The 22,502-nt window shown below is 51.8% G+C and overlaps 1 long non-coding RNA gene across 1 annotated transcript; it reads left to right on the top strand.

Annotated features, from left to right (window-relative positions):
* The first annotated feature begins 9,438 nt into the window (after positions 1-9,438).
* Positions 9,439-22,139, top strand: LOC137670586 (uncharacterized). Its single transcript, XR_011049319.1, has 6 exons — positions 9,439-9,510; positions 15,559-15,672; positions 17,416-17,501; positions 17,609-17,849; positions 19,004-19,405; positions 21,526-22,139. It is a non-coding gene; the product is annotated as an uncharacterized lncRNA (long non-coding RNA).
* The last annotated feature ends 363 nt before the right edge of the window (positions 22,140-22,502 follow it).

Here is a 22,502-nt window from a genome sequence, read left to right as displayed (position 1 = left end):
GGGTGGGAGCCATCCCAGGGGATCCATGTTGGACCCAGCGTGGGGAGGCCGTGGCTGATGTTCACACATCCCTGAGGGACCCTGGCCTGTTTGGATGGGCTGGGTCTGTCCGCAGGCTGCCGAGGGGATGCTCTGCCTGGCTGCAACCCCATCACGTGCCTGTCTCGGTGCCGGGTTCGGGCACACGGACAAGGGCTCTGGCAGGAGCGAGGCTCCGTGCGAAGGCTCAGCTTTAGGAGCTGAGCATTGACTTTTGGTGAATTACCTTCATATTCCTAATTCTCCGCTCACTCGCCAGTGTCACAACAAGAGAGCCTGGAGAGATGCCCAAACACACCAGAAAGGAACCTAATTTCTTTTCGAGGGAGTTGCTGCAGAAAAACATTTGAGTTATTTGCTAAGCTCTAATAATGATACTTTGCATTTGCATTGCAGCTTCCACCTAAGGGCATCTTGGCACAGCCAGTAATCAAACCTCCAAGTCCCTGTGAGGGAGACAAAGCCCTTTTCTAACGTTTGACAGACAGCTAAACTTTGGGCCAGGGTCAGATTAAGTAGCTTGTTCGGAGATGTACATTGAGTGTGCGGCAAATCCAAATGCAAACAAAAGCCTCGCTCAGCCCAAAGACACATTTGGGATTCTGGTCCCTCCGCTCTGCTCCAGTTGGCTGTTTGTGAGCCTCTGTCGTTCGATGGCAGCTCTGAGACATCCCTTCTCGGTATTAAATGCAGGAAGGTCTTTTGTTGGACTTAGGCAACAAGGAGAGTTAATTGCAAATTCCATTTTGGTATAGAAAACGCAGCTTGGTCTACATTACCTTAGCAGCCAGGAGTTATCTCTTAGGACTTTGCACCAGCGCTATATTCATTTCAGGTCTGTTTTCTTTAGAGCTTTATGGTCAGTAATTAATGGTATAATTACACATCGACATAATGACGGCTCCTGACATGGCAAAGCTCAGGGCAGGGCACTGAGTGTCACTCATTGTTTGTTCCTGTTTCTTTATTTCGGAGCATGAAAGCGGGCGCCTTCGGGGTTTGCTCGGAGCTGGCTGCGGGGTTCCCAGTGGGGGAAGCCTTGTGCACCGGCACTGGGTCGGAAGGCAGCAGCACCCTGCAGAAACCCCAATGTCCCTTTGCTCTGCTGGGAAGTCTCCTGGTGTTTCTTATTGCTTGTCCCACCAGCCGGCCCCCTCTATCCGCTGGGCAAATCCTGAAGGAGAGGACCTGGTGGGAACTTGGCACAGCTGGCTCCCTGTCAGTGGGGCAGAGCTGAGCCTGGCAGAGGTGTTTGAGCTGAGAGCGTTTTCTCTACACCTCCAGGCTAGTTCTGGGGTTTCCAAATTACCTCCCCTCCATGCAGCATCTTGGCTGAACAAGAGAAGGTCTGGAAGGTGGGGGTTGAGTGCGCTCTGGGGGGTTGCAGCATGCAGGTATGGGCAAGTGGGGGCATGTGATGGGCTCTTTGGGCTCTCTTTCCCATAAGGAGCTGCACTTGGCTGTACAGTTTCACCATGTAGTGGCGCTGCAGGTAGGATGAGGTCTTGGACCTGCTCTCTGGTCCCCTTTGACCTCCCTGGCAGGCAAGCAGGGACATCTGTGGTGAGGACAGGTCTTCCCTCCCTGGACTATCAGGGGACAGGCAGACCCCAGGGACATCTGGTGGAGTTATTTTAGGGTTCATCATCTACACTTTCTGCCTTAGGGATGATGACTCATGTCCTTGGGTGTTTTCTCTGCTTCCAAGTCAGGTAGCCCCTGTCTCTGCCCTGCCTCAAGCATAGCCAGTGAAGCAGGTGGTGCCTCCTGAGCCCTGACAGCCTTCAGGACACAGCCAGGCTGGAGGGCACGGTCCCCAGTGGATCAGACCTTGGCTGCTCTTCCATCCCCATCTACTGGCCAGCCTGGAAAAGAGCTTTCTGGGGAAATTTCATATGGCTGCACAGTGTAAGGACAGGGGTGTTGGGAACAGCTGAGTAGCACCAACGCTGCACCATCCTCACTTGGCCATGGTCACGAAGGTGGGACCAAGAGTGGATCTGGCTGCAAGAAGGAAGTGATTCCTAGTGGGATGAATCAAAGTGGTTCACTCTGATTTTGGGAGGGACCTTTGCAAGACCCTGTGGAGTCCATACAAAGAGAGGGAAGCTGCTTTGTGCTCAGCTCAAATTGTTGCTGGGTCTTTAATGATGTGTTGGAGTTTCTCTTCCTCCTTCCTGTGCTGGGTCTTAGAGGCAAAAGTAATGCTGGAGGGCCGGGAGCAGGACGGCAGCTCCACTGCCCCAGACCCCCCATGAACCCTGCATGTCCTTGGGCGAGTTCTCAGCTTTCTGCTCTCTCAGTGTATTTTTCAAAAAACAGGAGCAGCAAAACCTTTGTGCCTCACAGAGGGGCTGCCAGGCACGTGTGCTGTTCCTGGGTAACGCTGGTTCACTCTTGTTTTCTTGCCCCTGTGTGAAGGGAGCAGAAAATCCCAACAAGCCACGATGGTGGCTGGATGCAGCGCAAGATCAGATGGGTCCTGATGGCTTTTCTGTGCTGGTTTTGTACTGCTTCTGGTCTCTGGGTTTGCCCTGGCTGTAATCAAAGCCATGCAAGCTGGTGGTAGTGATGTTGTGAGGGTGCTTTACTGGTGGAGCTCGTTCCTAGAGGTGGGAATGGGACAATGATGCTGCGGGCACTGGGTGAGCTGCTGCCAGGCTGGAAAGTCTGGTGGACGGTGTCTCCTTTGCAGGCAGCGGGTAGAGGTGTTGAGTCAGGGTGATGAAAGCAGGGCAGTGGCCACACTGGTGCTCCCTGCAGAGAAATCAGCTCAGAGATGCTTCCAGAAATAGCATCCATCAGGTTTTGCAGGTTCTCAAATGGGGCAGCTGAACCCCAGCCCTCCCTTGGAGGACTTGGCTCCCTGGCGCACAGCACTGACCTCTGGTTTTAATTGATTTTTCAATTAGGTTGATCTTTCCATCTCAGCACTTGGGGAGAGAAAACTTCAAGGGGGAGGAAGCCCTACACAGACAGGAGGCCTGGCCCATACCCAAGAAAATAAAGCTCCAGAACAGAAAAAGAATGAAAAGAGAATAAGGCCTCAGAAAGCCCAGCCTAGCAGGAAGGTGCACTCTGCCTTCTAGGCAGCTTTGAAGTCACATTGTCCGATCACCCTGCAGCCTGTCATTCACATGGGGAGTGTAATTACCAGCTGTCAGACCTGGGTGCTGCTGATCCCCTCTCCTCCCCGGCGAGGCGGGTGCTCACATCTTCCTGCCCAAGCAGACACTGGGATGCTCCTCGTGATGCTGGGGAAGCTGCTGATAACAGAAGTCTTAATTTTCACCCAGGGAGCTCATGTCTCTGGCCGTGACTGTTACGAGGAGGTTGTGCTGAGCAGTCCCTTTCTCTGGCCCCTACTGCTGGGGGAGGCAAAGCCAGACTGGGCACCCCTTGCTCCCCAAGGGCATCATCAAAGAGGGGAAGGTGCATGCTCAAGGGAAGGGATTGCGCCTCCTGCTTGCTCTCAGTGACGTGGTAGTTTTCACTGTGAATTTTTTTATAAAATGCTTAGGAAAGGAAATGGTGTTGAAGTCCCTAAAACCATTCTGGCATACAAGTGTAACGCTCAGAAAACCCTCTGTGGTTCTTTTATTTGTTTCTGCTTTAGATCAAAGGCTCATCCTGTCTTTGGGATGTTGGTGGGAGAAATTGTGGGTTGGACAGGAACGGGTTTCTCCATGTCCCGGGGAGTCGGACACGCTCATCTGGCAGCCTCGGACACTGGGGACAGAGGACCCACTTGCACCTCTGGGTGCTCAGCCCTTTCTCCTGAAGTCTCCCTCTCGGATGCATCGACTCGGTGATTTCTGCTTTTTGCAGATACAGATCTGAAAGGAAGAGAAATCCTGGCAGCTCTGAGCCAAGAAAATTGATAGGTTGCTCCAGACGGTGCTGAAGAGCAGATGCCCTTAATAATTTTGAAATCAAAACGCCACTGACTGTATTTGCAGTGAGGTCAGCTTATCCCCGTGCTGATTAACAGGAATCGGGGGCTGCGGTGAGAGGAGCCATCCTGAAACCCAAACCAGCCGTACCATCCTCACGCTCGGGGATGAGCCGCAGCCTGGGCTGGTTTGTTCAGAGACACATCTCTGCTTTTGCTGCCAGGGCCTGTTTAGCCTCAGTAAACCCTAACGATTGCACAGCTAAAGAACAACCCTCTGATCCAAGTTCAGCTTTTCATATTTAAGAGAAAAAAGGAAAGTCCCCCTAAAGACGTAGCCAAAGCAGTGGTGGTGCAGGAGCTGGGGATGGGTTGTGGGATTACAGATACTGGCTGCAAAGTCTTTATGGATTATCCCAAAAGGATGATGTGTGGTTGCAGATGGGTTACTAAGTGTCTACTTCGTACATCTACTGCTACCAGAAAAAATGATCAGGAAGTAAGTTGTACTGGCAGCTAAAAGCAGGGTATCTGCTAGATCTCAGGTGGGCAGTTGAGCGTGGATTTTGTTCCAGTAGCTGCTAGTGATGGCTCAAGCATCACACACCCTCCTGAACCTGGGAATAAACTGAACCATCAAATACGGTGAACAGTGGAAGGCAAACTCAGCAGCAGATGGAGGTCTGTGCTGCAGGCTCCTGCGCTTAGTGGAGGATTAGGAATGCATCCAAAATTCAGTATGTGCTTGAGTGCTTTGCTGAGGTTGGGTGGATCAGAGTCTGCATTCTGTCCCCTAGCACGTCTTTCAGGATTTTGTGTTAGCTTGAATCTTGGGGAGAATACATTTATGTGTAGTCATGATAGCTGCCATAGGCATACATGTCCCATGTGTGCATTATCTCACATGGGACGTGGAGAGGGCTGTCCTCGGTAGCTGGTGCGTGCAGGCAGACCCCAGAGCTCCCCGGCTGCGAAGGTGGTGGCAAACTGGAAGCACTGGACTGCGGGGGAGACCATCACTAAGTGCAAACTCGTTTGGATCCAATTAATTCAGTGCAACAAGTTATATTGTGTGGGAAGCTCCTGTACGGTTCCTCTTGCCATCTGCTGGCAATTAAAAATCTGGCCGCTAGTTTTATTCCATGGAAACAAAAATGTCCCTTTGTAGCACCAGTGGGAGTTTGGATGATACTGGATCCTCAAAACCACCTTAGTTAATGTAAATTACCCAAACCCCAATACCAGGGCTCTGGGCTGAGGACAGCTCTGTGCAGTATGGCAGTGTTTATAGTTATTGTACAGTTTTGTGTGGATGCAAAAGATGTGCTCGGATTCCAAACGCCTTGTTTTCCAGGCCCGTCTGGAAGGCGTGTTTTCCTCTGAAAAGTTCAGCAAGAGTTTACCAACGACCAGCGAGCTCTGTTTTAGTGAGCGGTGCTGAGAGTTGGAAGATAGGTCTTGGGGTTAGTTTAGCAGGTTTGACCTGAGGGTGGAAATCCTGCCTTTGCCCCAGCAAAAAGAAACACGAGCGGTGCTTTGCTTGTCTGAGCAGGACGGGTCCTTTTTGAGTGTGTGAGCTGTCCCACCGGCAGCGATAGCTTCTGTAGTGTGATGCAGGGCCATCTGCTCAGGTGGCACCGTGCCTGTTGCGCAGGTCAGGGTCTGAGGTCCTGCAGGAAAGTGCAGGGTGATTTCCCAAGGACAACCTTTCTCTTATGCATGAACCTGGCAGCTTGGCGATCGCTGGCCTCAAGCTGTGAAGACGGGTGTCTCGGGCACTTTGCATTGAACATAAGGAGTGAGATCTCTGCAGTGTCCAGTGATGGTGCTGGGCTCCAGCTGTGGCTCCTCTGAGCTCCCTGGGCTTTGCAATGAGGTCCGACAGCGCACTGTGATCCTTCTTCTGCCTTCCTGTCCTGGCTCTTGATGGCCTTCCAGGATGCAACTTCATGCTGTTGGAAAACCTTTTTCCTGACAACGCTTTCCCATTTTGTGCTCTTTTGAGGGTTAGTTGTTGTATTCTGCTCATGTTCATTATGTAAGTGCTTCATCATCTACGGTCTGCTCTTCTTCAAGGACGCTGTTTCTTCCATTTCCCAGATTGTGCTGCTCTCGACAGGTGGCCAAACAGCCCAACTCTTCAGAGTCCACCTTCAGAGCATCTCCTATCTAGAGTCAATGTGAAAAGCAGCAAGCATTGCTCTGCTATCACAATGTGTGGATTTTTATGAGCTCCTCAGATTGGCTTGAAGCAGGTACTGAGGGTTTAACAAAAGGTGTCATTTAATATGACTTCCAAGCATTTTCACTACCATTTAGGTACTGAGACAAATCTGCTTAATCAGAGCCATCTGTAGAGACCTGTGATGCAGGACGTGGATGGCAGAGAAGCTGGTGGATGCTGACTTGCTCCCAAAAAAACTTGGCTGCAGCAATGCTGGGCTGTGGCTGCCTTCTTATATACATATATATATGTATGTATCTATGGCATTAGTGGAAGTTCCTGAATTAGTCTGTGAAAGGAGATAAATGACCCTCCAGAGGCCTTAGGAAGGTGCTCCAATCTGCTGAGCAGGGAGACCCTCGGGGTCACAGCCGGAGAGTCACAGTGAGAGGGACCTGGGCCCTGGGGAACTGTTGCTGAAGGAGGTCAGTAGCCGAATAACTCCTCTGTCCTACCCTGATCATTCACCTCACTGGGAGCAGAGGTGGGCCAGTGCTAAGAGCATTTGGAAATGCCTTTCCCCTTCCCAGGAGTGTGCCTCCGTCCCCACGCTCGCCCAGGGCAGCTGCCCAAAGCGGGTCAGGCACATCTGCCTGGCAGCCCAGCAGGATGGGGAGCCTTGCAAACCAACACACGGGGTGTGAGGGTGTTTGTGTGTGTGCCAGCAGCGGTGGGGAATCACTGCTGGGAGACTGTGGTGAATCCCAAGGTACAAACGTGGCTATCTCTCCCTTGATCTCTTCTAAATGTGCACTGAGACTGTCTGCCAATTTTGTAAAGCAGTCTATCTTTACAATTATCCATGATCCCCAGTGATATGAGACAGTTAATCAGTGTCTCCTGACTTCTTGTCAGATTAATTACTGTCAGCATATGTATTTTCTGCTCTTTTCGGGGGAATCTGGTCATGGGAAAGTGAAGAAACCGCTCTGCTCATTTTGGTGGGGATTGCAGGAGGAGGGAGGGCACCGAGGGCCTCGTGGCTCTGTGGTGGGGTGTCCACGTTCTGCGAGTCTCTGTGAGCCCGTCCTACAGCCCTGGGCTGGCCTGGTTTGCAGGCAATATCAGCAGGAGCATTTCTTGCTTGCAAATGTGTATTTTGCTCTGTGTGACCCCTTCCCCTGCCTGTGAGAGGAGCCACGGGGCCACGGTGCAAACCCTTCGCGGGCCAGCCTGGGCGAGCCCCTGCACAACGCTCTGCCTTGGCCAGGAGGGACGGGTGTGTGGGGGAAGAGAGGGGAAAGGGGATGGGAAAAAGGATTTGGGCTCCTGGGGAACGGCACGAGGCTCTTCCCCTTCAATCCGTGGGCAGCAATAATTTTGGCAGCTGCTCTGCTGACAGCGTGGGCCGCTTTCGTGTGCGCGTGTCCCCCCCCGGTTTCTCAGGCTGCGGCCCTGCTCTGAAAGCAAGCCAAGGCATGGAAACCTGACCCTGCGCGGGGGCGGCGTGTCCGTCCCCGAACACATTCAGGATGGCGGTCGCCCTGTTTTCTCCTCTGTGAGTCCCACGTGATGTTCAGCGCCGTGTTCCCCCCCCACGCTGGGGCCGGGCGGGGGATGCTGTGCGGGGGATGCTCCCCATGTGGTACCTGTCAGGGATCCTGGGTGTATGAACAAGTGGGCACATCAGGGAAACGCGGAGGCTGCGGAGAGCAGCGGGCAGGGCTGCCAAGCCCCGCTTTCCCCAGCTGTCCCCAATTAGAGCCCGACATGCTCTGACCAAACAGTAGCCGAAGCTCATTTCCACGGCTGTCGTTGGGCTGGGGGTCCCCCCGTGCCCCGGCAAGCGGCACTTTCTCTGCTGTATTTTACGAGGGTGGCGTGACGACGTGCTGTTCTGCTGCTGGGTTTCACCACCTCCTCATCCAGGCTGCCTGCAGCCAGGGCGATGTGGTGCCTCCAGCCAGCAGCATCCATCGGGGAGGAAAACACCCTCGGCGGGCTCGTCCCGATGCTTGTGGCATCGATGTGCTGCCTGTTCCCTCCATCTGGGAGGATGTGTTGGGGAGAATAAACTGCAGCTCCCCAAAACTAAACCTAAATTCACTCTTTCTTAAAAGATAGTGTCTCCCTTGAACACATCCATGAAGATATTGGGGGGAACAGCTAGCCCTGCGTCGAGCGTGGGAAAGGCCTGGCTGGAAAGAGTGGCAGGTAACTGCTCCTGAGTTCAGCAGTGCTGAGTGGCGAATGTGGTTGGAGTTGCTGTGGCTTTGTTGTTCTTTTCTTTTCCAAAAAAAATAGATAAAATCTGAGATATTTTCCCAGAAATCTCCCTATCTTTTCCCCCTCTCCGTGACAGAGACTGCAGAGCAGAAATGCATTTGGAGCCCCTTGGGCTTTTCCCATGGAGCACTTGGCTTGTTAAAATATTTGGCATCAGAGTTCTTTATTACCTGCAATAAAATGCCTCTGCTAATCTTTAACATGCAGCGTGTCAGAGAAAAAGGATTGCATTAAAAACCTGTTTATGGGAGTGTTACTAAAACTTGTAAAAAGGAGTAAAAGTGAATGATGACTGAAAAAACCATCACTTCTGTGACAGCAAAGGTGCTGCCTGGCAAAACTGCAGAGAGGTGTTCGATACAGACCCGAACCCCAGTCTCGGTGCAAGGATGAGCTAGCACCTCGCTCCCTCCCCACCTTTGATTTGCAGGGATTTCCAAGCTTGCTGCTTTTTCCCCCTCCAGTCTTAACTCCAAAATTCTCCTTCAGGGAGCCAGTCTGGAAACGTGTCTGCATTGCACAGCTCAGCCTGCCTGGGGCACGGCAGGAGCCACGGCACGGCTCCGGCCACCTGGCACTTGGGTTCAAACAGCGTTTTACAACAGCTTTCCCTCTTTTATGTACTTTGGACAGTGTTTGAATATTACAGAAGCAGGCTTTCCCTGTAGCATTTAGGTTTTTATAAGGCTGCTGTTTGCTGCGATACCTTAATGCCTTGTGGTTTGGGGTGTTTTCGTCTGTTCTTCCCATTGAGCGGGGAACAGAGCAAAGCGGCTGTGGTCCCCGGGCGAGATGGCAGCGCCATACCTGCTGCTTCAAGAACCAACAAAAAATGTTTCAGCTCTTTAGAAGTATAATTTGGTCTCAGCTCCTCTTCAAGACAAGGTCTGGGAGTGTCTGAGCTGTAATCGCACGGACATGCCTGTTCCCAGAGCTCAGCTATTGGATTTCAGACAACGGAGAGGAGCAGCATCAGGTGTCGAATTTTTTTCTGCTGGTTCTACTCCACAGTCTATTTTTAATATCATTTTTATTGCATTCAAGATAAACAGCAAGTGGACGAGTTCCCATGGGAATCAGGGTCCATCCACTGCTCTCGGCAGTTTATTTGAGGGGAAAGTACAGTCGCGTGAGTCTCCAGCTCTTTTGGTGTGGGAGTGCTAAGATTTCCCCTCTTTTTATGATTTCATTATATTTACTAAAGCTGGTTCACATTAAGCCGTGAAGCAACTGCTGCGTTGCCCCGTGGTGGGGGTTGGAAGGGGAAAGGGTGTTTCTCCGTGTCGGGCATTGCGCTCTGATCCTCGCCTCCCTGACAGAGCAGGGCAGGAGCGGAGGCACAATCAGTGTCACCCTGACTGATGCTGACAGCAGCTCTCAGCAAGGCCCTCCATGTCTCCCTGCCAGGCAGAGGGGTGGAAGGGGCTGCAGGACCCTCTCCTGACTACGCTGCACGATCCTATAGTGGGACCAACGTGTCCCTGCTGTCTCCAGCTTGTTCACAGCTGCTTTGATCTGGAAGAGGGTGTTTGAGTTGGTCCAAACCATCATATTTATGCTGGCTTAGGCTTCATAGTCGTACCATGGCTCTGTGCTCCACCAGGCCTGGAGAATATCTCCAGTTCATTGGGTGGACTGGCTACACCCCATCTGGGAGGGAAATATCAGCAGCCTCAGATGCTGAGAGCATCCTTGGACAGGCGCCTTGTTAGTCTGGGTGTGACCTGGGCACTGTTACAGTCTGGTCATGAAGCTGGTGCAGATGATAGATCAACCGACCTGCAAACACTGAGGACACGCTGGCCTGTGTCGATGTGTGGTGAATGCCACAAAGTCCCGGGTGGATATGCTCTGTGGAAGTGGTTTCTGAAGGACAGATGCTGTTGAGTGCTGGGACAGATGTGCTTGGACAGGGAGGCTGAGCATGAGGCCAACAATAGGATGTCCGTGACCCACAGGAAATGTCCATCGATGTGTGATGGTGATGGATTTGGTGACAGACCCAGCAAATGGCAGCGTAAGGAATGGGAAGGAGATGTGGGAAAGAGCTGGTGTATGCAAAAGGCATGAAAGAACTGGAGCATCTTCTGCAACTGCAGTTGGGAAAGCGTCTGGAGTGTTCAGAAGGTAGGACTGATGGTAACTGGAGAGATGGGTGGTGGCAGATGGGGCCAGGGGGGACCTTTGCATGCGCCCACTTCGTGCTGCTTCTGCCCCTGGGAGTTGCAGTGTTAGAACTGGAAGAATTTCTTGCTTTTCTGCTGGAAGCTGTGCCCTCAGAGCAAGGACCCTGCCAGATGAGCCCTGGAGAGAAAAATTCTTTTCTGTGGTTGTGTTTTTGAGAAGCCAGAAGTCAGAGTGAGGTTCTTCAAAGGCAGTGCTGCGGGCCCTGTTCCTCAGATGGGCTGCCTCGCACCCGCTTCCGTGCATCTCCCGCTCATCAGTGCAAACCAGGCCCATGCTGTTCAGGTCTGAAATGCTTCCTGTAAATCATACGTGAAGCAGCTGGAGGAAATCAGTAGGTGAGGGATTGGAAGTGGGGCTGGGATCTCAGCGATGGCATTTATAAGGCGTTTAGTGCAGCCTGTGGAGGCTGAGGCTTTGGTTCGGGGAGCCTGTAGTCTGACAGGGTCCTGGGGGGGTGTCACTCATCCCCTGTATCCCTGGCGGGGGTGGCACAGCTCCTGATCTCCAGGGGATTAGTGGTTCATCGCTGGGGCACGTTTTAACGGGATACAATCACTGGAGGCATGGTGTTGGCCAGGATGCTGTGCTGACCCCATGCTCAGGGGGATGCTCAGACCTGTGCCGTGACTTGGCCAATGTGTCACCCTTCCACATGACCCAGGGATGACAGACGGGCTGGGTCCCCTCCCTGGGTGCTGCCCTGCTCTGTCCTGGGTGCACGAGCTAATACCCCACGGATGAGCAGAGCCATGAACCTGCTCAACAGGAAATGCAGCCTCCTCTATGTCATGGAAATCTGCTCCCCACCTCTTGGCCTGAGGCTGGGGCTGGGCCAGGGGGAGAATAATAGATGGTAACTGCTGATAGTGAGGAAGCCAGGAGGTGAGACATGGGCGGAGAAGGGTGGTCTGGATGGTGACAGACCTCTTGCAGGAGGCGTTTCCAAACTTCTGCCTAACTGCTGCATGGTACCTCGCATGTCGGATGGAGCAGAGTGGAGGATCCTGGATTTGGGTTTCTCCTTGTCCCTCCCCAGAGCCAGAAGCTGGTGGTGGCGGGACCATGCTCTCCATGTATGTGCCAGGGACGTGCCCAAGTGCCTGGGCTCCCCACACTGCCATGGCCCCACCAATGCAATGGTGCTGGAGGCCATCCCAGCGCTGCAGACACCGAGGCTCCATGCTTCCCATATATCGCTGCCCTGCGTGGGCTGAGTCACCATCTCCTGGCTGTAAACCCAGCAGACGGTTTCGTCTCACACCCTGCAGCCTTGCGCTGTTTGCTTGCTGCTACCTTGGCGGTCGGGAGATGCTTAATGGGCTCCAGTGTCTCCCTGGGGTGTGCTGAGTCACCGAGAGGAGAAGAAATATTTCCCCTTGTGTGTCCCAATTAAAACACGGAGTTTGTCTCCTGGAGCGGGGCAGAGTGTCGGTGCCCCAAACCTGCTCCAGCAGGGATTCATGGCACCCACCAGCAGCTCCCCGACACGGGGCCACACCTGAATGCGATGGTGGTTGTCCTCCCTTGGGAGCCTCCTGGCATCTGCGGAGCAGGACCAGGCAGCGCGTAGGGCCCACAAGTCCAGACGGAGGAGAATACCTCCTTTGACACCAGGAACTAGACCGAAACTATGTCAACGGGGAGAGCAGGGGCGGCTTTTCCTGTTTTTCCTGTTGGAGGCTTTGAACTGTGTCCTGCAGGGTCAGTGCGCAGGGAGACACCTCGCCTCGGATGGGGAGGGTCTGAAATCCTAGACCCTGGGAAAGGGGAGACCGATTGCCTGGGAGAGGTATCGGTGGGAGAGCCCGCAGAGCCCATCCATCTCCAGGGCATCAGCCGGGAGGAGGAATTTGGGGGTGAGTAGTGACTCATGTTTTCCAGAGTGATGGAGGTGGCTTGGGGCAAAGGAGGAGAGCAAATCTGATGTTGGGGGGCTCTGTCTTTGAAAGGCTGCCTCTACCCTACGTGTGGTGCCATTTTGCCTGGTTTAGCTGCTAATGGCAAGAGCACGGTCTAGAAGGACAGCTACGAATGCCCTAAAGTGTTGGGGATCGCAAAGCACCAGTGTCACTTGAAGGGGACCCCTTGGCTGCATCCCACCTCTGGGTTTAGGAACCCCACAAGGATGTTTCAGGGTTTGCTGCAAGATGCTCAGTGCCCAGACTGGGCAGGTGGCCCAAAGTCAAGAAGAAGAGAGCAACAAATGTACATGGCTGGATCTGTAGGGTGCGAGGGCGGATTTTAGAGGCAGAGGTTTTCCCAGGGCTTGGTGATCCATTCTCCTGCTCTTGTACAAAGAGGCCAGCACAGACCTCAAAACTCTCAGTCCTGTCCAAAAAGTGGGTAAAAGCTGTTGGAAGAGCGTAACACCCCAGCTCAGCAAGGGCAGGCAAAGCCTTGGGGCCACTCATCACGCAGATCCAATCCCCTCTGCTGCAAGGGCCGTGGTCTGCTTTTATTGCTACAACTATAAAGATAAGCTGATAGTGCGGGGACCATTTCTCCTGGTGTACAGAAAGGTGTTTTATGCTGTAGTTTGTTCTTCTGCTGGTGGAGCAAAGGGCAGGTCCTACCTGCAGGCCACGTTGCATAATCCCCGTCTTCAACAGGGTGGGTGCAGGGGAGCAGTGCTGGTGGGTTAAATCGGCTGTGCTGGAGAAGCTGGGCCCTGGGCCAGCAGCACATCCTCCCACCAAACCCTCACCACTGAAAACGTCCATGCAAAATAAATGCTGTTTTGGTGGTCTGTGGGTATCTCAGGGTTTACTGACGCAGACGGGTCAGTCGGGGCTTGCACCTTGCCCCGTCCAGGACTCGTGCAGGTGCCCCAAGAGCTCTCCCCTGGGAGGCTTTTCCCTGCCACCCTCCACCCAGTCTGGTTATTGCTGCAGCAAATGGGTTTATTGGTCTCAGATTGCACGAGTGTGAGTTTCAGTGGCCTAGTGGAAGCCGCTGCCAGGTTCAGGCTGGTGACCAGACACGTCTCTGCGTTATTTTTATTCTTCTGCTGACATCTAGTGTGTGAAATCCTGTAACACAGTGCGCTGAGTGGGTTGGGAAATTTGGATAGGGGACAAACGGGACTGTTTCTTGCCCTGTTCATGGCCAAGCAGGCACCAGCCTCTTCCCCCAGTTCCTCTGTGGGAGCCTCAGTGACCCAGGTGACCACCAGTAAGGCGAGGGACCCTGCAGGCTGGTGCTGACTGGTATTTTCAGGCAGAGCTGCTGGAAATGAATCCTAACTGGAGCAGGAGAATGAATTTGAAGTGGATTATTCTCCAAGCCTCCTGCTCGATGCACCCTGTGCTGATGGGTGGTAACCGTACCAGTGGAAATAAGGAGCTGCTGCATCATCACAGAGATGTGTCCTCTGTTCAAGGTCCACCTCTGGGATGGCAGCTCTGCAAGGAGGTTTGGTGCTGTGCATCTGTGCTGGATGGGGAGGGGAGTGGGGAACAGGGAGCAGCCGGTCCTTGGGTTCATCGCTCTCGCCCTTATTGTGCTTCTGGGCAGAGCTTGTGGTCTGGTCTCCAAATGTTATCTGAGGTCAGTGAGTTCTCCTGTTAAAATATGTAATTTTAAATGTCTGCTGGTGAATAATGTTTATTAATACCAACTTATATCCTGGCCTAGTATTCTTGCTATCCGCCTTGACACACAACAGTGTCGGGAGCTGCAGGGTGCCCCAGACATGGGGTTGGTAGTTGTGGCTTCATCTCCCAATGCTGCACTGAACCCACGAGCTGGAGGAGGCTGCTTGGGGGGTAACCTCTGGAGGTGACAGGTGACACTGGCTAACCTTGGCATTGCCCCCTGTATGTTTCCCTCCCTGGTAGTTTAATTTTTTTCATTTCATTGTGTTTCTCCTGTGTTATGATAGGAGCCCAGCTTTTGGCATGCAGGGTTGTTATCCCTTTATCACCCCTCCAGCGTTCAGTGGGCTGGTCTTGAGCACCCAAAACGCCCCAAGCTCAGGCTGTTGCTGCAGGATGAGGTGGGGAAGTTCTGCACACCCCAAAGTATCATCGAGGACAGAGAGGACCATGACTCAGACCTGCTCCATGTCCTGACTGGTCTTGTCCCTATGGTCACTGGCACAGAGCACGGCACCCACAGGCAGTGGTGCCACGGGGCTGGGCACACCGGCACCCACCCAGGCACCCGCCCCTGCCCTGTGGGAGAGTGCCAGTCCCTCATTCCGGCCCAGTCACAGTAAATCTTCTGAACAATGCTATAGGATGTCTGGTGGCTTCGGGACTCTGTTGTGTCACACCACAGGATGGAGATGGGCAAGTGCTCCTCTGCCCTTGCATGTAAAACCTGCTTTAAGACAAAAAGTGCTGTGGGAAATCTCATGCTGACCTGTTTACGCCGCTGTTCACGTGACTTTATTTTGTAAAAAACCCTCTCAAATCTTGCCAGAAGTCAAGGTTTATTTCCCCATCCTGAGGGTATTTAATCCTCATCTCGTTAACTTTCGTTTTAATGTACAATTGCTGAGGAGAGAAAATAACTGAAATATTTTGTTTTAGGGAAAAGATCAGATATAAATTTATCCCGAAGCCATCAGAGATGCTTATCGGTGTGTTTTTCTCTCTTCCCTAGCTGCATGAGCTTGCAGAAGAACCAGTTTTGCTCGGTTTTGGCTTTCTGAGAGAAGAAATGATTGGAGAAATTCAGCTGGGCAGCGAGTCCCTGCTCGGAATGAGTTGATGATTTGAGCATGGGATAGGAAATGAAAAGCATCACTGCATGGGATCACGTTGGGGTGCCCTGGGTGGTGGAAGGACTTGGCTCTAAAAAAAAGGAGAGAGTTGGGGTTTTTTTCCCAACAATTTATGCAGAAAAACATTCTCTGAGTGGGGCGTAATTTCTCTCTGTAGTTGAAACCATCTGCTTCCCACTTTCAGCTACAACCAGCCCAGGTTTACAAAATTAAAAAAAAAGTGTTAAGTGTGATTATCAAGCCAAATCTCACCTTTTTCCTCAGACTCTTCCGAGGCTGTACCCAAGCACAGGGCTGTCCGGAGGAAGAGCACATCAGGGAGCTGGATCAGCCCCATCCGTGAGCACTGCGCTGGGTAATGGGCAAAACCTAATACTGGTAAGATTACTTTTTTGCAAAGCTGAAATGAACTTTGCTTAAAAACGGCTTGAAAAGTAACTTTTGCCAAAGTGAACTTCTGTGAACATCATGTCAGAAAAAAAACAATAGGAAAGGGCGGTAATTTTTTCCCATTTTGGTACTTTCCAGCCACCATTCCCTCACGTTTCCTACTTTCTGTAAGAGGTTAAAACAGGAGAAAAAAGCTCCAGCTGCTGTAGGAAGATGCACAGAGAGTGATGGAGGTGGAAGTGGGAAGGCTGGGGGGGCAGGTGGGGCCAAGCAGGCAGGTTCCTCGCAGAGCCGCCCTGCTGTGGCGAGGACAGAAAGAGTTAAGCTGCAGCGTTGCTGGAGGAGCTCAGGTGTGGCTCTGCTTTCCTCCTGGCCTCCAAGATTACAGCACCCCTTGCCAGGCTGTGGGGAGAGGTTAGGAAATGCCTGTCCCAGGAGAGCTGCCCCCAATCCTGGGGCAGCAGGGTTCCATCCCTGCGGTGCGGGGCAGCGAGGGCAGCACCTTCCCTGGGGACAAAGCTGGCCCGGAGGACATTGTCGGTGGGGAAGGCGAAGCAGATGGTGCACTCAGATTTGCCCCATGTAGGCTGGTTTTGAATGACTCTGAGAAAGCAGGCAGTGCTCAGGAGAGCAAAAAGGATGAGATTTGTGGTGAGTGCTGCTTGCTGAGGAGGAGGAGGTGGTGGTGATGTCCTGCCTCACCTGCCCAGATCATCTCCAGCTGCCCTGGGGAGCAGAGAGCTGCGGAGCCACTGGCTGTGCAGCCCCTCGGAGGACACCGAGCTTCCGAGCCACGGGTTAGAGCACTTAACTCTCTAACCAGAAACCTGGTCGTGAGTGAACAGCCCGGGTAAGTGAAGGGTAAATGCTTTTAGGTGTAACCCTGGAAGCACATTTGACAGGTAAGTGGGAAAGAGTGAGGTTTGAAAAACGATGCTTTGTCCTTTCTCTGTATGGATTTACTTCCCCCCACCCCGGGGAGGAGGAGGGCTCTGCTTCCAAAACAAGTGGTCACTGCCAGTGTGGGCATGGGAAGTTTAATAAAACTTTTGGTCCCACGCATTTACCAGATGTCGTGGCCGGTGCTGTGCAAAGGGCATCCCGCACTGCGCCTGCTGCTCCGGCTGCCTGGAAAGCTCTGCTGATGTGTGTGGGTCAAACAGCCTGAGGTGTGAGTCCAGGTCTTCAGAGACCCCAGTGGCCTTACCCCAGCTGGGATCCCTCTCACTCAGTTTTAGGCGCCTGGCCTGAGATGCTCTAGAGCAGCTGGCAGGGCTGGACCACGCACCGGTTCCCTGAGACCGGGCACTGACTTCTTGGCAGCTTTTCTTCCATCCCTCTCCAGCTTTCCCTCCCTCCAGGTAGAAGCCTGGATGGGGTGGCTGTTTTATACTCCTCTTCCTGCATGTTCTTAAATCATGGATGGCAGGATTGCATTCCTACAGGCACATCGCCTGTGTTTGCTTATTAACAAATGTTTTATTTCCTGCTGCTGGCAGAGAGCTTTCTCAGGCTTTGAGAGAAGGCGGCAAAGCTGGACAATATGGGAAGTTCTGGTGCTGTTAGAAAAGGTGCAGTCATCCTAGTTGGATGGTGACCTGGTCCTTTCTGCTGGAGAGGACTCCAGCTCCGGGCATCCAACGTCTACCACAGGACTCGGAGAGTTTCCTCTCCTTGGTCTTCTGACCCCAGAGAAGGTGGGTCAGTGATGGCTCTCTGGTTTGTTCACAGAATGAAATTCTTCAGACCCACCTAGAGTACGACTGGAAGCCGAAGTCTCTTCAGAAAGCAATTCTCAAACTACAGCATAGCACATGGTAAGGCGGAACAGAACCGGGTTTGCTCCCAGCTTGGTGTTGGCGCCACAGATGATCTGTCTCCCTGTAAAATTATGATAGTCACAATTCTGCCGAATTTCTATCAGGTGGCTCCTGGGGGGCATCAACAGAGAACCACAGGCAGAGCTTCTAGCAACACCACTTGTCGTATTCAGCAAAGCGTGAGCCACAGTGGAAGTTATAAGGACCAAAACAGTCACGGTGGCTGCCTGGTGTGACCAGCTTTGTAACAAACTTCCTTGAAAAATGGCCTCAGTCCCTTGTTTCAAAGCAATGGCCTCAGTCCCTTGTTTCAAAGCTACTGCAGCCACAACTGCCTCTCTGCTGGTGAGTTTTTCATTTCCAAAAAGGCATTGGACCTGCCAGTGTTTGCAGGGGAGGTGCCCTGGAGTGGAAAGGGGCTGATGGCAGCAGGAGATGTCTTGAAGGACAGTACAAGGGGTGAATTCTGTCCCATAGGCATCTGTCTCAGATGTGGAAAGTCTCATGGGAGGGTTGAGGCTGCTGTTGGTGGCAGTGGGGACAGCCAAGTGGGAGGTAGTGGCCTTTCTGGAGGAGGAGAGCATGGCTGTGAACAGGATAAAGATCCACTTAGAGCACAAATGAGCCTTCATTGAGAATAAGCTCAAACTGGAGAGGATGCCTGCTCACACCAAGTGTCTCTTCTTAAAAGTGAGGTAGTTTGAGATGGGTCCCACTACAGTAGCTGGAGGCAGGAGATTCCACAGTAGTGGAGCCAGGAGAGCAGTGCCCACCCTGCCTGCCGCAGGGTGCCATACCCACCCACAAAGTGCCTCAAACGCACAGTATCGCAGCCTCAAACTGGTGAATCTTCTTGTTTATTTTGTGGCTAGGAGAGCTGTGAATTCAGGGAGAGCCTGAATTTCATGGGATAAAATTTATAGAAGCAAGTTTCTGTTAGATTTTGTTTCAGTTTGTGGCCAGCCATGGTGATCAAGGGCTGATCCAGCTGCCCCAGGCTGGCCCACAGGTGTATTCTATAGCATTAACATCAAGTTCACTGCAAAAGGCAAAGCTTGGTGGGGGAGGAGTGGAGCTCTTTTTGCTCTCCTCTCTTCCCCCCTCAGTATTCTCAGTGATTGGGGGGGCTCTTTTTGCTCTTCTCTCTTCTCTCCTTCTTCTTTCTCATTCCCAACAATTGCTATTCCTGCAGCAACTTGCTGCAGCTCTATAGCGAAGTATAATTTTGTGTTTTGTGTTGTCATTGATATTGGTTTCTTTATTTTAGTAAATCTGTTTAACTTTAAACCCATAAGTCTCCCTCCTCTTCTCAATTCCCTTCCTTGGTCGAGGAAGGGACATTGGGTGAGAGAAAAACTGTTACTGTTTAGCCCCGGGTGTGGGCTGAATGAAGACAGGTGGATGTTCTTCCCAGCATTTGCATCGAGCTGAAGGACAAACTGTCTCGAATCAGGTGGGTCATGATAGAGCCTGATATCTGCTTGTACTTATTTTTACAGAGCTGCACCTGAGGGCACGTGCTTGCTTGTAAACAGCTTGGTGCTATGGCCAAGCGGAAAAAGGAAAGGCCCAGAAAATTGCATGTGAAGAAGGCTAGAGCTCACTGTACTGCCCTTTCTCTGTGATAAGATCATCGCTTTGGATTTGCAACGTTACGCTGGCTGCTGTGACAGTGTAACTTCTTGATTTTTTTTTTTTTATTTGCTGAAACTGGAAATTTTCAGAGATACTGATAAAACTTCCCTTAAGAACGTGTTTCAAATGCAGGAAGGACTTTCTTGTCAGACCTAGAGAGATGAGAAACAGCCAGATAAAAAGGGCATGAACTCGCAGTGTGAGCAACAGAGACCAAACTCCCTGCTCCTCTTGCTCGAGACCAGATGCATGAACCCACCATCCTGGTGAGTCCCCCGAGACTGGGGTCAGGCCGGGAGCTAACTCTGCTTTATCTTCTGGTGAAAAGTTTCAGGTCTCATCTTGACAGGGAATGGGAAAATGCTGGTGATTACAAGACGTTTTCAGCGCTGACAGCGCTGTTTCTTGCCTGGCTTTAGTGACAGGTTGCGATGAGGCGTTAGCAGGATGATCAAAGGGAGAGGGGAGGGATTCCCCAGACCAGGAGGGATGCTGAGTCTCCCTCCAACGCCACCCTAGAGCAGAGGGCAAGAAAGACCAGGGGCTTCTGCCTCTCCCCTTTGGCCTTGTCCTGGTCTTTCTTTAAAATGATAAACAGTAGCAGTCAGCCGACAATGATTTAGTATGTGGAAAGCCTGAGCTTTATCGGTGTCCCTATCCCGGCTCCTTTTAAGTTCCCCATAGAATTCTCATGAGCAGCAATATATAAACTGTCTGAGTTTGTACCTACACAAGGTAATGTGGCTGAGCCTCATAAATTCCACCAGTTTATATGTATCAGCCCAGTTTCCTCAGCAAAGGAAAAACTACCAGGTGCCAGCAGCCATGAAGAGAAGGGCTTGTGCTGGCTGGGGTCAATCTCAAAAAGCGCTTTGCACCCCACATGTCAGCAGAGATGGGGGCTCCAGCATGAATGCTGTGGTTCTTGGGATGTTGAACCGGCCTCTCTCCTCTTTTCAGGCAGGAATAATTTCTCGTATGAACAGCAGTCGAGGCAGCCCTGCAAAACAGCTCAAATGCCTCTAGGCGGCACGAGAGCGTGTCTCATCACACCGGACACGCATCCCTCGCTTCTTGTCTGGCTCTGCATGAACTGCTTGTAGATCCTGGTCGGGGAGTCCTTTCTGATCTCTGTCCCCCATCGTTGTATGTGGTCATGAGTTGGAGGTAGCACAGGGTGCTGTGAAAAGCACCCCGAGCCCCAGGTTGTGTCCCGAAGTGCTGAGGCGCTGATGTGGGGTTGCCCAGCGTGAAAATGGAATCTGGCCCCATATCTGTATGTGCTCACAAAATCCCCCATTTGGATTAAACCTCTGCAGCACTGGCTGGCAGATCCTCATCCTCCGGACAACGTGAGGAGCTGGTTCCTGCATAGCCGGGGACCGTTGCCCCTGTCCCCATGGTGTGCGAGCCCCGGGCACCACAGCCCATGGTTAGTGCTGGGGCAGCAATCACTTCTTTCCTTTTATTACTGAAGGGATCAAAATGATGGTGCTTGCCATGGACTACCCAACCACCACATCTCTGCCCCCCAACCAAAGACAAGGAGTGATTTGATTTCCTCAAGTGTAAGTCCTGGGTTTGATGTTAATACTGACCTCCCTTTTAGGGGGAGGTGGAGTTTGGTAAGAGATTTCTGGAGGCAGAGAGTGAAACCCATCTCACCTGCCTTGGACACACACCTCCTTCAGCAGTGGTGCAGCACTGACAGCAGAGAGAGCCTCAGGGACTGGCTTAGACTCATCAGGATGCTTAGGAAGGAAAATCCAAATTAAATAAAGGTTTATGGATTAAACTCCTTGGTAGGAGACTCTTACAAGGAGTTCAGTTTACTTTCATTTAAGAAGAACTAAACAGAGTCATGGTCATTTTAATTCTGATAAAAATGGTACAAAGAAGTTTAATGTGGCTTATCTTAATCCACTTGAAAAATCAATTCAGATTAATTTTCTTGAGTGTCTTGCATAGTTTGCCTTTGATTTTTCATATGTTAATTACTTTTATTGTGCATGGCTGAAGCCTGGCATGTCTGTAGCTTCCACCAGTCACAGAAAATGCTCCTGTGGTTAGGTGCAGACTTTAAATACAAAGCTCCTATGTTGGGTAATCAGGATGGAGAATGCTCCTGGATGGGTCCAGGATCGCTGTGGTTGGCAGGGACCTCTGGAGGTTTTGAGTCCAAGCTCCCTGCTCAGAGAAGGGTCAACTGCGGCAAGCTGCTCAGGGCCATATCCAGTTGGGTTTGAATATTTCCAAGGATGGAGACTCCAAAACCTCTCTTGGCAACCTCTTCCAATGGTTGACCACCCTCACAGCAAAAAACGTTTCTTGTATGTTTCAAAACCACTGTTTTCTATTTTTCTGTGTCCCTTATCATGTGATGCAGAACCAGAGACAACAACAAAGTGACCAACTCTGCTCCATGGGAACAGCTGTACCCAGATCACCCCAAAGGATTTGAACACGGATGCCAAGTGATGTCTGACAAGAGTTTGTACTTTAGCTGCTGCTATTTTGAGGTTGAGATATCTGGGGCTGACGTTTACCTCAGCATGATGTACAGAAGCATTGACCAGACAGGTTCAGAAAGCAACAGCTGCACTTTGGGGAACAACTTCTCCTGGAGCGTTCTGCGGAATGGGAAAGGGTTTTCTGCATGGCTCAGTGATGTGGAGATGCCCCTCAAAATGGATGTGTTTGGTAGGACAGGGGCCTACCTGAACTACCTCAGCAGGACCTTGTCCTTTTACGGGGTCACCTATGATGATGTGACCCTGATGCACCAGTTTGAGTATGATTTTTGTTGAATCCCTCTACCCTGACTTTTGGCTTTTAAAGAAAGAAAACTGTCAGGATAATGTGACTGGGGGAAGACGCTGAGAAGATCCCAGCCTCCTTGCCTTCCTTTGGGGAGTTGCTCCCTTGAAAGCACCTGAGTCAGAAGAACTGGCCAGTGCATAGGTTATGGTGTGATGCCAATGTTTTTGCTGCAGGTAGCTGGGTGAAGAAGGGAAAGATGTTTCAGTAAAGACTCTTGTAATCAAATGTGGTTCTGAGCATCCCATATTTTAGAGGTGGACAATGCTTGAGAGTTCAGGCAGTTGCTTGTCCAGGGGTCAGTGCAGATTGTTCCCAGCAGTACATCCATTAATATTCTGTTTAGCATGACTTAAAGCCTTTTTTAAAATTTTTTTTCCCCCCAAGGATGATGTTGTGTCACTGCCCTGACGTGTTGGTCTTACCAAGCCAGTGTAAGTGAGCAGACAGAAGCCAGGCACACCAAGGTCGTGTTGCCACTTTCCCCGCTGCGCCTGGGGAAAAGGTCTCAGTCTCCAGCTCAGTTCTCAGCTGGCTTCAGGAACA

Source organism: Nyctibius grandis, chromosome 15, assembly GCF_013368605.1.
Source record: "Nyctibius grandis isolate bNycGra1 chromosome 15, bNycGra1.pri, whole genome shotgun sequence".
NCBI classification, from domain to species: Eukaryota; Metazoa; Chordata; class Aves; order Nyctibiiformes; family Nyctibiidae; genus Nyctibius; species Nyctibius grandis.
Note: the sequence above shows the minus strand (reverse complement) of the source record. Positions and strands in the feature narration are given on the sequence as shown.